Genomic DNA, 15,659 nt, shown 5'->3' with positions numbered 1-15,659 from the left:
TCCCAGTTGGTTTTATTGGTTGATAAATTCCCAGTTACTCGTACTCACAAGCACAACATTGATGATGAGTCTGACATCTTTTCATAACTCAAGAGTCATTAGTATGACTGCCCCATGGAGGCATACTGCTCTCTCTCAGGTTTATTTCAATAATAAAACCTTTGGAAATTTTAATAGTGAAACCTACTTAAGGCCCTTTGCTCAAGATATCTGAATTACTGATCACTGCAATTACTCCCATGGCAGCCGTAGAGCAATTTAACAGGATAATAGTGAATAAGATAAATTACACTTCAGATTCTTAATGGATTGATGTGCAAAAGTATGTAAGGGAAGATGGGGGTGGGAGAGGAGTGCCTTTGAAATTTCTGCACACAGCAATAAAATAGGGAACTGGGCCATTGTAGCCATTACTGTTAGGGATTAATCATCTAGTAACAAGCTCTGGGGCTCAGCGGTGGGTAGAACATCCTGTTTATTATAGACAACAAATTGGGTTCCCTTGTTTGTGTGTCTCTGTGGAGGGGTTGGAAATTGTAGGTGATTTGCTAAGTGTCTTGATTTAGAATACTCCCTTTTCTACTAAATAATTAGTGTTTTTGGTGTGAAAATAGGGAGGCAGACCAGTTTTACAAATAGCTGCTGGCCTGGAGAATAACAGTTTCTGCCATGTGAGTGGTTTAAAAAGGCAACCTGGAAAAGTAACTGTGGGATTGTAAGTGTTTCTTATTTTCAAGGCTAACATAAGTTCTTCCTATGTGTTGGGGTTGGAGGAGGGGCTGGGTCGGTTAAGAAGTGAGTACAGTGCTTGCTTTTGCTTTGAGTGTCCCTCAACCATTTGTGTTTAGGAAAGAAGAATGAGTATGTGGTTATATGGGTAGGGGGTGGGCCCAGGGAAGGGGCCCAAGGTAGGAAATTCGGGAGACTTCACTGTAGTTCCACCCTTAGGGATATCCTTGGCACCTGGTCACATTATGGATGCCTCACCATCTGCTGGGTATCAATTTTTTTTTTTCTTTAGAGTTGGAGTTTCACTCTTGTTGCCCTGGCTGGGGTGAAATGGTGCAGTCTTGGCTCACTGCAACCTCCACCTCCTGGGTTCAAAGGATTCTCCTGCCTCAGCCTTCCGAGTAGCTGGAATTACAGGCATGCACCACCACACCTGACTAATTTTGTATTTTTACTAGAGACGGGCTTTCTCCATGTTGGTCAGGCTGTTCTCAAACTCCCGACCTCAGGTGACCTGCCCGCCTTGGCCTCCCAAAGTGCTAAGATTACAGGCGTGAGCCACCTCGCCCGGCCAGTCACAATTTTAAAAAACCACCATAGCCTAGTTAATGATGCTTATTAGCTCGTCGCCACTAATGATTGTGCACACTCACTTCCTATATCAGAGGCTCTAAACTGCCCAATTTTTTTTTTTTTTTTTTTAAGATGGAGTCTTGTTCTGTCGCCCAGGCTACAGTACAGTGGCACAATCTTGGCTCACTGCAACATCTGCCTTCTGGGTTCAAGGGATTCTTGTGCCTCAGCCTCCCGAGCAGCTGGGATTGCAGGCATCCACCATCACGCCCAGCTAATTTTTGTATTTTTTAGTAGAGACGGGGTTTTACCATGTTGGCCAGTCTGGTCTCAAACTCATGACCTCGAGTAATCTGCCCACCTCCGCCTCCCAAAATGCTGAGATTACAGGCGTGAGCCACCGCGCGCAACCTAAACTGCCCAGTTTTAAGGGAACAGTTGGGAAAACACTTGCTTAAAAAGGAAGTGAAGGAGTTGCCACGACTGTGGTTAGCTGTGTGAAGACCCTAGAAAACCTATGTAATCTCCTGGGGGCTCACAGTCTTACTGCCTGGTCAAGAACCTTAGAAAACTTAGATGTATGTGTTAGGAGACCAGGTCTGAAAGCTCCCAGGGTTGTATAAACTTCTATATTAAGTTCCGTGATGCCCGATGGGTAGTCCCACATTTGGACACGCTATTGCTATTGCTGCTTCCTTCCTTATCATGAAAAGAGCAGAAGATGCAGATAATACATGAAGCAGGAAGACAAAGGGAAGACACTGAACTTGTCAGCTAACTTTGGGTGCCCCTCATGCTGCGTGTTTCCCATTGAGCCTCACTTATCAGTGACACAGGGAATGATCCCTTTGCTGTCCACTTTCCCTGTGGCTGCCTGGAGATAGGGGAGGCAGATCGTGTCACTTGCCAACATTGTGTTGCTGTGGATTCGTTGGAGGGACAGGAACAGGAACAGGAAATTTTCCTGGTGGTGTATGTGTCACGGGGGCTCACAGGGGTACTTTTGAATCTTCTCACTGGCCTCTGATTCTGTGACCCTGGTTATTACATGTTCAGAAAGTGTCAGCTTATTTGAAAGTGATACTTGTATTTTCTATTTAAACATCGCCAAAGACCATCACGCTTTTTTTTTTTTTAATTGAAACATTTTGGTATTTTTTATTTTTTGGAGATAGTCTTGCTCTTTCATATGAACATGAAGGGACTCATCGTCTTTCTCCTGCAGTATGTCTTTAATTTAATAACATATCAATGAAGGGTCATGTCTGAATGAGTTGTAGAAGTTTAGGACCTAAAAAAGGAAGGTCCCAGAAACCGGGCTTTGGTTTATTTCTACTACTACACTTGCTATTGAAACCAAGCAGGTGACTTCATTTCTCTTGGATTCAGCTTTCTCATGTGTCAGGATGGGAGAGGAAGGGAGGCGTTGGGATAAGTGTCATTCCGCTGTCTGTACTTCAAATCTGGCTAACACACGTGTGGCAAATACTTAGATTTGTTGACAGTGGTTTCCTGGAGTGGTGTCTTGAACGATTCTGAGCAGGCTCAGCAAGAAAGTGTGTTTGAGTTGATTGGGCATATCTGTCATGGAGAAGGAAGTAATGAATGGGGAGTGCTCGCAGCATTCCTGGGGCATTCCTGTTTATTATCTCAATACCTGGTGCTGATGTTTCCTGTCCCTTATCGGGAATCCTGACTACTCTGTGTCTGATGACTGGAACTTACTGAGTGCTGCTTAGTTGCATCATAGACACCACCTGTCTTTGAACAGCTACCCTGCCTCTTGATGAGAATGCAAAGGCTGCCAGGGACCACTGCTGTATGGAATGGACTTCGGTCATTTCTGCTTAGAGCACAGAGGTCATTTTGACTAATAACATAACTCTCCTTTTGATTGAAAGTGTTAAAATGTTCCTCCTAAAAGTACTTATTTTTTAGGCTTGTTCTTCAGATTTGCCCAATATCCTAAGTAAAATGCCTTCAATATGAAGTGGATATTGCTTGATTGTAGGGAACTTGTCCATAATGTACTTGAGAATACAGATACAAATAAAAGAATGTCTGTGTCAAATTTCATCTTCTACAAATTATGTTCTCTTGCACTTTCAGCTCAAGCTGTTGGACTCGCCGAGGCAGTAAAAGTACCATATCCTGTGTTTGAATCAAACTCCAATTTCCTGTATATAGAAGGCTTGCCAGACAGGATTCCCTTCCGAAGCCCTACGTGGTTTGGAATTCCATGACTTGAAAGGATCCTTTGTGGGAGTAATAAAATGAAGTTTGTTGTTAAAAAGTAAATTCTGGGCGGGACATGGTGGCTCACATCTGTAATCCCAGCACTTTGGGAGGCTGAGGCGGGCAGATCACCTGAAGTCAGGAGTTTGAGAACAGCCTGGCAAACATGGCGAAACCCCATATCTATTAAAAATACAAAGAATTAGCTGGGCGTGGTGGCAGGTGCCTGGAAACCCAGCTACTTGGGAGGCTGAAGCAGGAGAATCACTTGAACCTGGGAGGCAGAGGCTGCAGTGAGCCGAGATCACACCACAGCACTCCAGCCTGGGTGACAGAGTGAGACTCTGCCTCAACAACAACAACAACAACAATAAAAAAGTAATTTCTATTTGCCACTGTAGTCATTTCTGGAATTAAAACAATAAAATGATATTTCTACTAAAATGTTTTTCTAGCTAGAGGTGACAAGTGTGGCTGTGAGTCCTTGATGAAAAGTCTGGCTCTGAGCTGCAGTCCTGGCACTCTCCATTGACCCCACATCCCATACTCAGTCATCTTCATCAGTACAAGAATAGTGACCCCTGCCTCCACGATGTTCAGACAGACTGTGGTGGCTTGCACTATGCCTAAGTACTTGAATGACGTTTAATCTGCTGGGTTTTATTTGCTTTGTCATTCCTGGGTCAGTCTTGTTGGCGACTAAATATTGACGATTGAGTTTCCTTCCTTTTTTTTTTTTGAGACAAAGCTTCACTCTTGTTGTCCTAGCTGGAGTGCAATGGCGCGATCTTTACTCAGTGCAACTTCCGCCTCCCAGGTTCAAGTGATTCTTCTGCCTCAGCCTCCCGAGTAGCTGGGATTACGGGTATGCGCCACCATGCCCTGCTAGTTTTTGTATTTTTTGTAGAGACGGGGTTTTACCAAGTTGGTCAGGCTGGTCTCAAACTTCTGACCTCAGGCGACCCACCCGCCTCAGCCTCCCAAAGTGTTGGGACTACAGGTGTGAGTCACTGTGCCCGGCCTGATGATTTTTTTATTATATCTGTGTTTCTGCAGAATTTTAGTGGCTGAAGAAAGTACACTAGTGTTAATTTTCTTTTTCATGAAAGAAGTGATTTACTCTTCATTCAATTACTTGCCAGTCATGGGAAGGAAAAGTCAGGGTTTTCATCCACAATGATAGGAATTATTGTGACATTACAGGATGACTCTGTGAACACCTTTAGGGAAAAACCCTGGTCATATCACAACCCTTTTACTTGCTGTGAGACCACCATTGTACTGGCTACTGTAACATTTCTTGGTTTTCTAGACCCGAACTAGTTATTTTCTACTTGCCTCCTGGAATGGCTAATAAAATAAACACTAAAGGTAGAAGATTACCTGTACTTCGTATTATATTTCACTGCATTAAGACATTCTTTATCAGCATTCCTTAAATCACACAGAATCATTGGCCACTATCTTTGTGGGACTTGCAGTTAGTTTCTTGGCTTTTGAAGGTGTTTTATTTAATGGACCTCTTTTTCTTTAAAAAACCATTTTATTGGAAGTGTCACATTTGCAATCCCACTTCATTCATGTTTCCATGGCTTTGTTGAGCCCCCTGTGGAGGATTACACTACAAGTTTAATTCTGCAGGTTTCTTTTTTTTTTTTTTTTTCTTGAGACAAGAGTCTCGCTCTGTCGACCAGGCTGGAGTGCAGTGGCGCAATGTTGGCTGACTGCAGCCTCCGCCTCCCGGGTTCAAGCAATTCTCCTGCATCAGTCTCCCGAGTAGCTGGGGGCTACAGGTGTGTGCCACCATGCCCAGTCAATTTTTTGTATTTTTTTTTTTTTTTTTTAGTAGAGATGAGGTTTCACCATTTTCGCCAGGCTGGTCTCAAAACTCCTAACCTTGTGATCCACCCGCCTCGGCCTCCCAAAGTGCTGGGATTACAGTCATGAGCCACCACGCCCAGCCACAGGTTTCTTTGAAAAGAGCCAAACTGAATGAATTTTAATACTCTGCCCTTATAAAGCATCTCCTTCTGTATTTTTTTCCTACAATAGACTAAAGTAATTCTGTGCTTATTTTATAGCTTTGCAGTCCCCAAAAAGACCATGAAGCCCTGAGAGTAATGAAAAGCTTCCTGACATTGAGGTCACTGTGGAAGGTAAGGGCCAGTCCTTGGCATGTTTCTGTTGATTCTCCATTGTAATAGTTATGTCAGTTCACTAGCTATGTGTTTATACAGATGAAGGTAACCAAACTAGTTGTACATATGAACAGCTTCCTTTGATAAAGCTAAATTTCTGAATGTTTTTAATTGAAATTTTGAAAATGATTAATAAAAAATAAATAAAATGGATCACATCATAAACTGCACTCAAGAAAATCCCTAAAATGCTTTTCCTCTATTACAACAAATAAGGGTGCAGAAGGTCATGTGGAATGTTTCTTCGTCTTTTGTCCTCTTTGTTTTTTCTATTCTTTTAAGGAAAGAAAGCTGAGGGGTAGTTTAAACAGCAGTGCCTGGAATGAAAGTGTTTCCTACGACACCCGCTAATGTACTTCGTTCTCTCCATGCCCACGGGGTCTGCAGGGTTCTCATCTTTTCATGTTCACAGTATTGAAATACCTCATACAATACCAAAGACACTTCCCAACCAACCCTCAAATATGTGTATTTCTTCTATCTCCTCATAAATGCAAAAGGAAATAACTGTGTTAGGATCATTCTTTTTTTTTTTTTTTTTTTTTTTGGAGATGGAGGTCTCGCTCTGTCCCCCAGGCTGGAGTGTAGTGGCGTGATCTCAGCTCGCTACAGCCTCTGCCTCCCAGGTTCAAGCAATTCTCCCACCTCTTTCTCCTGAGTAGCTGGGACTACAGGTGCACTCTGCCACGTCCAGCTAATTTTTTGTATTTTAGTAGAGACGGGAATTCACCATGTTGCCCAAGCTGGTGTCGAACTCCTGAGCTCAGGCAATCTGCCGCCTCGGCCTCCCGAAGTGCTACGATTACAGGCATGAGCCACCGCACCTGGCCTAGGATCATTCTTTATGTCCTAGGTGTCAGTTTTTTAAATAAAGAGTTTGCAGTACTGGTGTTTAGTGGTGCAGTAATTTCCATTTAATCATCTGGCATACTCAGAGAGAAGATACCAGATGACTAAGAGTATACCTCACAAAGAGTATACCAGATGACTAAATGGGGACGAGAGCGAGTATTTAAATGCTTCATTCATTGATGCTGTTAAGGGAAAGTTTACTTAATAACATAAACTCTTGGTTATGAATTAGATGTTTCTCCTATGAAAGCTTGTAGGCATCTTTTAGCAACTGAATACCAGATTATTTCTGTTCAGAACTGCGAAGAATTAAAAATACATTCAAACCTGTACTTTTCTCCTTTTGAAAAAGATGAGAGGATCAGAGATCTCTCCTCTACACGAGGTGCCATCCTTTCCTGAAGGAGCTCCTTGTAAAGTGCATGAGGTGTTCCTTTTGGTAAAAAGACACACTGCGCAACCACAGAGACCTGAGCCTGAACCTATAAAGATTTGAACAAGGTGAACAATGACACTATGTAAAACACGTGCCACCATGCCTGGCCTCTGCTAGTCCTATATTGTCTAGAGTTCTTTTTTTGGTAGCCAGTCTGTCATTATGCCTTTGCCCTGTCATAATTAGTATTTTTTTTTATTTTAAATTTGACACTTTACACATTTGAGTGGTTTATGTCTCCTGTTTGGATTCTGACAAATACAGAATTGATGCTAGGAAGGGTCCTGGGAAATAGACCCACACAACTGGGATTTGGGCATAGATTTGGTTATCCAAGGGGCAGCGCAGAGCTCCTTGCCAGTGGGAAATGGGATGCTGGTGATTTCCAGGAAGTGGCCTCATAATGACTCAAGCTACCACTTACTGTTGATTGTGATGAAATGCCAGCTGAGGCACATGCCTTGGGAGCTAAGTGGCTGCTGTACTTGACCACTACGAAGACTGGTGTGGGAAGAATCCTTTTGGATTCTCCAGCCTGTGTTGCCCAGGCTGGAGCACAGTGGTGTGATCTGCTCACTTGAGCAGGGGCCCCTAATCCCTGGGTCACAGGCCTGTACTGGGCCACACAGCAGGAGGTGAGCAGAGGGTGGGCGAGCGAAGCTTCATCTGTATTTACAGCCGCTCCCCATGTTACCACCTGATCTCTGCCTCCTGTGAGATCAGCGGCAACATCAGATTCTCATGTGAGCACAAACCCTGTTGTGAACTGTGCATGCAAGGGATCTGTCTTGCTGTGTCCTTAGGAGAATCTAATGCCTGATGGTCTGCCACTGTCTCCCATCACCTCCAGATGGGACCATCTAGTTGCTGAAAAACAAGCTGAGGCCTCCCACTCATTCTACATTATGGTGAGTTATATAATTATTTTGTTATATGCTACAATGAAATAATAATAAAGTGCACAATAAATGTAATGTGCTTGATATATCCCAAAACTGACCTTTGCTGCCCCGAGTCTATGGAAAAACTGTCTTACACAAAACTAGTCCCTCGTGCCTCAAAAACTGAGGACCACTGCACTTGAGCACTTACAGAGAGAAAAACAAAAAGCTCAAGTCTTCACCTCTCAGCATAAGTCATGGTCTAAGATCCACGATAGCCCAAACAGAATTTCTTATTTCTTGTATCCACGGGGCTGATATCATTGGAAGTCAAACACAAACTTAAATGTGCGGGTTGCCGAATTACAATGACAGTTGAATCAGTTGAATTCACTGTGTCACCAAGGTTCTCAAGAGAATGTTAGGGCACTAATTAATGAAGAATGGGATCTTTTTTTTTTTTTTCTTTTGAGACAGTCTCCCTGTGTTGCCCAGGCTGGAGCACAGTGGTGTGATCTTAGCTCACTGCAGTCTCAACCTCCCAGGCTCAAGCTATCCTTCTGCCTCAGCCTCCAGGGGAGCTGGGACCACAGGGATGAGCCACCATGGCCGGCTAATTTTTGTGTTTTTTTTAGAGATGTGGTTTCACCGCATTGCTCAGGCCGGTCTCAAACTCCTGGGCTCAAGCCATCCACCCACCTTGGACTTCCCAATTTTTGAGATTATAGGCAGGAGCCACCATGCCCGGCCCTGTTCTCTTTTACACTAGTTTATTGTGAGGACCTCCAATTGTCTTCCTGACTTGTATAGGCTTGCTTACTTCAGCCTGTTCACTGAAGCCAGAAGAATTCTCCTAAAAGGCAAATTTGGGTCAGAATTGTCCTCGATTAAAACCTGGTGGTGACTGCCCATTGTCTTTAAGACAAAGTCCAAACTAATTTGGCCACAGGGCCTGGTAAGAGCTGGCCTCCACTCACCTTCCCAGTTTTATCCTGCACCACCCTCCCCTCCAGCCACACGGAATGTCAGTTTCCTTGGGGGACTTTACTGGTCATTCTTCAGGAAACCCTCTCCCTACCTCCATCATCACTCTTTCACTTTCATCTTTGCTCATCTTTAGCCTCAGCCGAGATGTCTCACCCCACTCTCTGTGATGCAACAAGAAGCCCCTGGGGAGCATTTCAGTCCCACTCTATACTTCTGTCATGTGCTCATCACAGTCTGGTAAGTGTTGGCCTGTGATTCCTAGATTAGTCCATTTTGCATTGCTATAAGGAAATACCTCAGACTGGGTAGTTTATAAAGAAAAAAGGTTTATTTGGCTCACAGTCCTGCCGACTATACAAGTAGCATGGTGCCAGGCTGGGCGCAGTGGTCCACACCTGTAATCCTGGTACTTTGGGGTGCTGAGGCAGGAGGATTGCTTGAGCCCAGAAGTTTGAAACCAGCCTGGGAAACATGGTGAGATCTTGTCTCTAGTAAAAATAAAAAAAAATAGCCAGGCATGGTAGTGCATTGACGCATGCCTGTGGTCCCAGCTACTTGGGAGGCTAAGGTAAAAAGATCTCTTTATCCCAGGATGTCAGGGTTGCAGTGAGCCATAATTACACCACTGCTCTCTAGCCTGAGTGTCAGAGTGAGACCCTGTCTCAGAAAAACAAAAGCATAGTACCAGCATCCGCTGGTGAGGACCTCAGGAGGCTTCCACCCATGGCGGAAGGTGAAGGAGGAGCGGACATGTCACTTGTTGAGAAGAAGGAGCAACGGAGAGAGGAGGAGGTGCCAGGCTCTTTAAACGACCAGCTCTCACGTGAACTAGTAGAGAGAGAACTCACTCATTACCTTGGGGAGGGCACCAAGCCATTCATGAGGGATCTGCCCCCATGACCCACACACCTCCCACCAGGCACCACCTCCAACATTAGGGATTCAATTTCAGTATGAGATTTGGAGGAGACAAACATTCAAACTGTATCAATTTCCTGCCACCCTATAAGCTACATGAGGGCAGAAACTCTTTTTCTTTTCTTTTTTCTTTTTTTTTTTGAGACGGAGTTTCACTCTTGTTGCCCAGGCTGGAGTGCAGTACCGCGACCTCAGCTCGCTGCAACCTCCGCCTCCCAGGTTCAAGCGATTCTCCTGACTCAGCCTCCTAAGTAACTGGGATTACAGGCATGCACAACCATGCCCCACTAATTTCTGTACTTTTAGTAGAGACGGGGTTTCACTCTGTTAGTAAGGCTGGTCACAAACTCCTGACCTCAGGTGATTCACCTGCCTCGGCTTTCCAAAGTGCTGGGATTACAGGTGTGAGCCACTGCTCCTGGCCAAGGGCAGAAACTCTTATACCTTGTTCACTACTGTTTCCTGGGCACCTATTATAGTGCCTGGTATATAGTAGGTGCTCAATATGTATTTGTTAGGGACTGATGTGTTGGTTCAAGCCTGTAATCCCATCGCTTTGGGAGATGGGGGCCAGAGGATTGCTTGTGCCCGGGAATTCAAGGCCAGCCTGGGAAACATAGTGAGACCCTGTCTCTAGAAAAAATAATAAGCTGGCCAGACGTGGTGGCTCACGCCTGTAATCCCAGCACTTTGGGAGGCCAAGGTGTGCAGATCACCTGAGGTCAGGAGTTCAAGACCAGCCTGGCCAACATGGTGAAACCCCATCTCTACTGAAAATACAAAAATTAGTCGGGCATGGTGGCACACACCTGTAATTCAAGCTACTCGGGAGGCTGAGGAAAGAGAATCGCTTGAACTCAGGAGGCAGAGGTTGCAGCGAGCCAGGATCATGCCATGCACTCCATTCAGCCTGGGCGACAGAGCAAGACTCCGTCTGAAAAAAAAAAAAAAAGAAAAAACTAATAAACGTAGCCAGGTGTGGTGTTACATGGCTGTAATCCCAACTACTTGGGAGGCTGAGGTGGGAGAATCACTTGAGCCCAGTTGATGGAAGCTGTAGTGAGCCATAATCACCTCGCCGTACCTCAGCCTGTGTGACTGAGGGGGACTCTGTCTCAAAAAAAGTAAAAAAAAGAAAAAGAAAAGAGAAATATTCGTTAGGGAAAAAAAGAGTGAGCAAGCAAAGTTTCAGGAGAGTACTGTGAATGTGGGTCATGTCAGTAGAGCGTAGGGACTTGGGCAGGAGCGGCTGGACTTGAAGAGCAGGTTGGTGGAGACCAGGTCATTTATCCTAAGCAGTTTGCCCTGTAGCATGTAGATCAAATATCGCACGTTGGCTGCTGGCAACTGAACTGGGCTTCCTGTTTCTGTGTTTGGTTTGACCATCACAGTGTTGAAGAACTGTTGAAGTGAATACCTTGCAGTTTGCTACAGTTTCCCCCGGTCTCCCACATTACTCCGGCCTCCTTACCTCATGTAGGTTGCCTGACCCTCTGAGACCTGTGTTTGCTATTCCTGCAGATGGGTGGGTATGAGGTGATTTAAGGAGGAAGATTTAATATATGAGTTGTAGAAAGATAAATAGACTGGGCGCAGTGGCTAAACCCTGTAATCCCAGCACTTTGGGAGGCCAAGGCGGAAGGATTAGTTTGACCCAGGAGTTCAAGACCAGTCTGAGCCACATAGCGAGACCCCCTCTCTTCAAAAAATTTAAAAATTAGCGAGGCATGGTGGCATGCACCTGTAATCCCAGGTACTCGGGAGGCTGAAGTGGGAGGATAGCTCGAGCCCAGGAGTTGAAAGCTGCAGTAAGTGGTGATCTCGCCACTGCACTCCAGTCTGAGTGACAGAGTGAGACCCTATCTCAGGGAAAAAAAAAAAAAGCAAGAGAGATAAATAGATCCAGCCTTAGTGGGAGTGTGCTTTTGAGTGCTCTTTAGGAGAAAATTTTATTTTCTTCTTTAAATTTTTTATATTCTAGCAAGCCATTTCTTCAACAAGGAGAAATTGATTTCATCCAAAGAGCCCTAGGAGCAAGGGCAGACTCAGAAAAATCAGAGGCACTGTAGTCAGTTTGAGCAGCTTATGTCTTCAGACTGCTAAGCTGGCCAGTGCCAGGCTGGGTCCCTTTAATTTGTCAAACACAAATCACCCTGCTGGAATCTCAAGTTGGATCTGCAGTAGATCACCATTAACTCAGCAGCTTGCTATGTTGTGAGTCCTCATGCCAGGAACTGTGCGGGATACAAAATGTAAGAGAAGGCTGGAATAGAGCATCTCCTGGGGAAATGAGAGCCAGTGATACAGCGGTGCCCCATGGAGACAGCCAGCTGGTGTTTGGTAGTGCTTTGTGGAACGGCTGTACTTTGGTAAGGTCTCCACATCTGCAATGTGGCCTTCAATATTGTAGGTCCCCAAACTCCAGGTTTTTACATTCCCTGCATAGGTCAGGGTCGTAGGGAGTGATTCATCCTAGCAGAACTCTCTGGTTTTTAAGGCAGGCGTTCCATTTATTAATTGACAAAGGAGGCATATTTCTCCTTTAGTAACCTGATGATTTAGGTGCTTTCTTCAGGGACACCCTTTCCACATAAAGGTTCTTGGAAAACTAAGCAGAGTATGAGGAAAAGGCTGTGAACAAGCTTGCTGGTCCCTCCCTGTCCTAAAAAAGAGCATACCTCTTCTGTAACCAGAAAACCCTTTTCACTAGTCAAGGCTGGGCAGACTGAGATGAAAGAGGGTGTGTGCGTGCGTGCGTGCGTGCGTGCGTGCGTGCGTGCGTGTGTGTAGAGACAGGGTCTCACTCTGTCACCCAGGCTGGGGTGCAGTGGTGAGATTAGAGCTCACTGCAGCTTCCACTTATGTAGCTTCCACTTTCGTCCTCCCACTTCAGCCTGCAGAGTAGCTGGGACTATAGGACTGTGCCACCACACCCAGCTCATTTTCTAATTTTTCGTAGAGATGAGGTTTCACTGTGTTGCCCAGGCTGGTCTTGAACTTCTGGCCTTACGGGATCCTCCTGCCTTAGTCTCCCAATAGGCTGGGATTATAGGTATGAGCCACCTCACCTGACCTGTGATGAGTTTTCAACAATGTGATTCCTCTTTTATAGAATCACCTAAGCTAAAGATTCTTTTGAGAACAAGAGCTAGCCTGTGGTTTCATGGCTTTTCTTCCATTTGTGGTTCTTGCCAAGTGGAATTTAAATGACCTCTTATCAAGATGGATAAACCCAAGTTTCCCAGTGCTGGAATATAGAAAATGGATGGACAAGTAAGTCCCACTCAGCACCCATAGCCCACACATGGGGACCTCAACACACCTGGGCCCCAGACATCACCTTTCATTGTGGGTAGCTCAGACATGACACTTTTGGTTGTTAAGTGCCCACTGGCAATAGTTTCTATAACAGCAAGTGAAGGAATAAATAGTCACCAAAACATATTCTGTTCCCAATTCCAACATTAATTGGGTGAAATAATTATTTTATGAAGAATTTTCATATGGCACAGTCCTGGCCATATGTTCAAGTGAACAGAAAAATTCTATTAAAAAGTCAACCTTCTATCTCACTCTGTTGCCCAGACTGGAGCGCAGTGGTGCAATTATGGCTCACTGCAGCCACAACTTCCTGGGCTCAAGCAGTCCTCCTGTCTCAGCTTCACAAGTAGCTGGGACTACAGGTGCTTGTCACTACACCTCACTAATTTTCCCATTTTTCCTATATGTGGATTCCACAGGACTGACTCGAAAACTTGAGTATGTGTGGATTTTGGTATCCATAGAAATGGAGGAGCTGGAACCAATCCCCCCATATACCAAGGGACAAATTGTGTCTGTTTCTACAATTATACTGTAGGATACATTATGTTCCATGACAATGGTAATTTTTAATGACAGTTTTTAATTGAGTGGAATTACCATAAAAATAATAAAAGTAGCAGCTAATATTTACTGAGCTGTTACTAGGTACCTATAACTACGATAGATTTTTAAATTTCCCATAACTCTTCCTTATTCCACTTAACCACTCTATCTTAAATTACTCATGCTTGCTTCGGTAGCACATATACTAAAGTTGGAACAATAGAGAGATTGGCATGGCCTCTGTGCAAGAATGTCATGCAAATTTGTGAAGCATTCCATATATTTTAAAAAAAGAGAAAAAAATTACTCCCAGATTTTCACTGGGTACCTGTGACCTTTTGTTTGAATTATATCCAAACATGATATTTCCAGAAGTGAGATTACTGTGAGTCACAGGGCATGAGCATTCTTATTACACTTGATGTAAATTGTCGAGCTTTCAGGCATGGTGGCTGTCTGCCTTTAATTCCAGCACTTTGGGAGGCTGAGGTGGGAGGGAGGATTGCTTGAAGCCAGGAGTTAGAGGAGGCAGTATAGGGAGTCACTGTCTGTATTATTTTAAAAAGACTGCCAAGCTTTACCCTGGAAGGCTTATATACAATTTAAACACCACTAATAGTGTAAAAAAATTGCCCATTTCAGGCCAGGCGCAGTGGCTCATGCCTGTAATCCCAGCACTTTGGGAGGCTGAGGTGGGTGGATCACGAGACAGAAATCGAGACCTCCCTGGCCGACATGGTGAAACCCCGTCTCTACTAAAAATACAAAAATTGGCTGGGCGTGCTGGCCTGTGCCTGTAATCTCAGCTACTTGAGATGCTGAGGCAGGAGCATCGCTTGAACACAGGAGGTGGAAGTTGCAGTGAGCACGCCACTGCACTCCAGCCTGGCGATAGAGTGAGACTCTGTCTCAAAAAAAAAAAAAAAAAAAAAAAAAAAAGAAAATGCACATTTCATTGCACCTTTGCCGGCACAGGGTATTATAATTTAACAAGTTATTTTTTTGTTTGACTATTTTTAATAAGTAAAAGACCTAGTATTACTTCGTTTTTATTTGTCATATTTTAATATCTTTCCTTGTGTTAGCTTATCAGCTTTATTTCTTCATTGTCTTTTTTTTATTTTTGAGACCAAGTCTCAGCCTGTCGCCGAGGCTTGAGTGTAGTGGTACAGTCTTGACTCACTGCAGCCTTGACCTCCTGGGCTCAGGTGATCCTTCCACCTCAGTTGCTGAGACTATAGGCACATGGAACCATACCTGGCTAATTTTTTTGATTTTTAGTAGAGACGAGGTCTTGCTATGTTTCCCAGGCTGTTCTGGAATTCCTGGCCTCAAGCGATCCTCCCACCACCCCCTCCCAAAGTACTGGTATTATAAGTGTGAGCCACCATGCCTGGGCTGTCTGTGTCTTTTCCCTTTATTTATAGAGTTAATGTGTCTTTTACTAATTTGATTATCTATTTTTTATGAAATTATAAAAATAGTAAATACTTTTAAATAAAGAAGTGAAAATTTTCCTTCACTCTTTAGACCCGCAATTTTATCTCAGGAAATAATTGCTATTGCAAAAATGGGCCATATTCTTCAAGATATATATAGGCTAATTGGACATCACTTCACATTTTCATATTTCGTGGACATCTATGCCAATACCTATTGATCTATCTTAATCCTTTTCATGGTTGCATAATATTTTATTATATAGATGTATCACAATTTACCAGTCAGCCACTGTAGGCATTTAGGCTCCTTCTAATATTTGCTTTGAGCTCTTTATATAATTAAAAATTAATCCCCTCAGCCAGATGTGGCAGCTCAACCTGTAATCCCAGCACTTTGGAAGGCTGAGGTGGGAGAACTGCTTGAGGGTAGGAGATCATCACCAGCCTGGTCAACATAGTGACACTTTGTTTCTATTAAAAATTTTTAAAAAATGAGCTGGACATTGCAGTGCACAGCTGTAGTCCCAGCTACATGGGACGC

General features: G+C 44.1%; 1 long non-coding RNA gene and 1 other non-coding gene across 5 annotated transcripts in view; both read left to right on the top strand.

Annotated features, from left to right (window-relative positions):
- Nucleotides 1-15,659, top strand: part of LOC134761674 (uncharacterized) — a 48,515-nt gene that overhangs the window by 25,172 nt on the left and 7,684 nt on the right. For 3 of the 4 annotated variants that reach the window (XR_010140649.1, XR_010140648.1, XR_010140650.1), the window contains exons 8-13: nucleotides 3,412-3,915; nucleotides 5,619-5,693; nucleotides 6,940-7,088; nucleotides 7,827-7,931; nucleotides 9,025-9,128; nucleotides 12,922-13,082. This is a non-coding gene — a long non-coding RNA (uncharacterized LOC134761674). The remainder of the gene's footprint in view (nucleotides 1-3,411; nucleotides 3,916-5,618; nucleotides 5,694-6,939; nucleotides 7,089-7,826; nucleotides 7,932-9,024; nucleotides 9,129-12,921; nucleotides 13,083-15,659) is intronic. The other variant, XR_010140651.1, reaches the window with a different exon arrangement.
- LOC129060754 (U6 spliceosomal RNA) lies at nucleotides 13,858-13,961 on the top strand. Its single transcript, XR_008527637.1, has one exon. It is a non-coding gene; the product is annotated as a U6 spliceosomal RNA (small nuclear RNA).

Source organism: Pongo abelii, chromosome 6, assembly GCF_028885655.2.
Source record: "Pongo abelii isolate AG06213 chromosome 6, NHGRI_mPonAbe1-v2.0_pri, whole genome shotgun sequence".
Lineage (NCBI taxonomy): Eukaryota > Metazoa > Chordata > Mammalia > Primates > Hominidae > Pongo > Pongo abelii.
The sequence above is the reverse complement of the archived record's forward strand: the minus strand, read 5'-3'. Positions and strand labels throughout refer to the sequence as shown.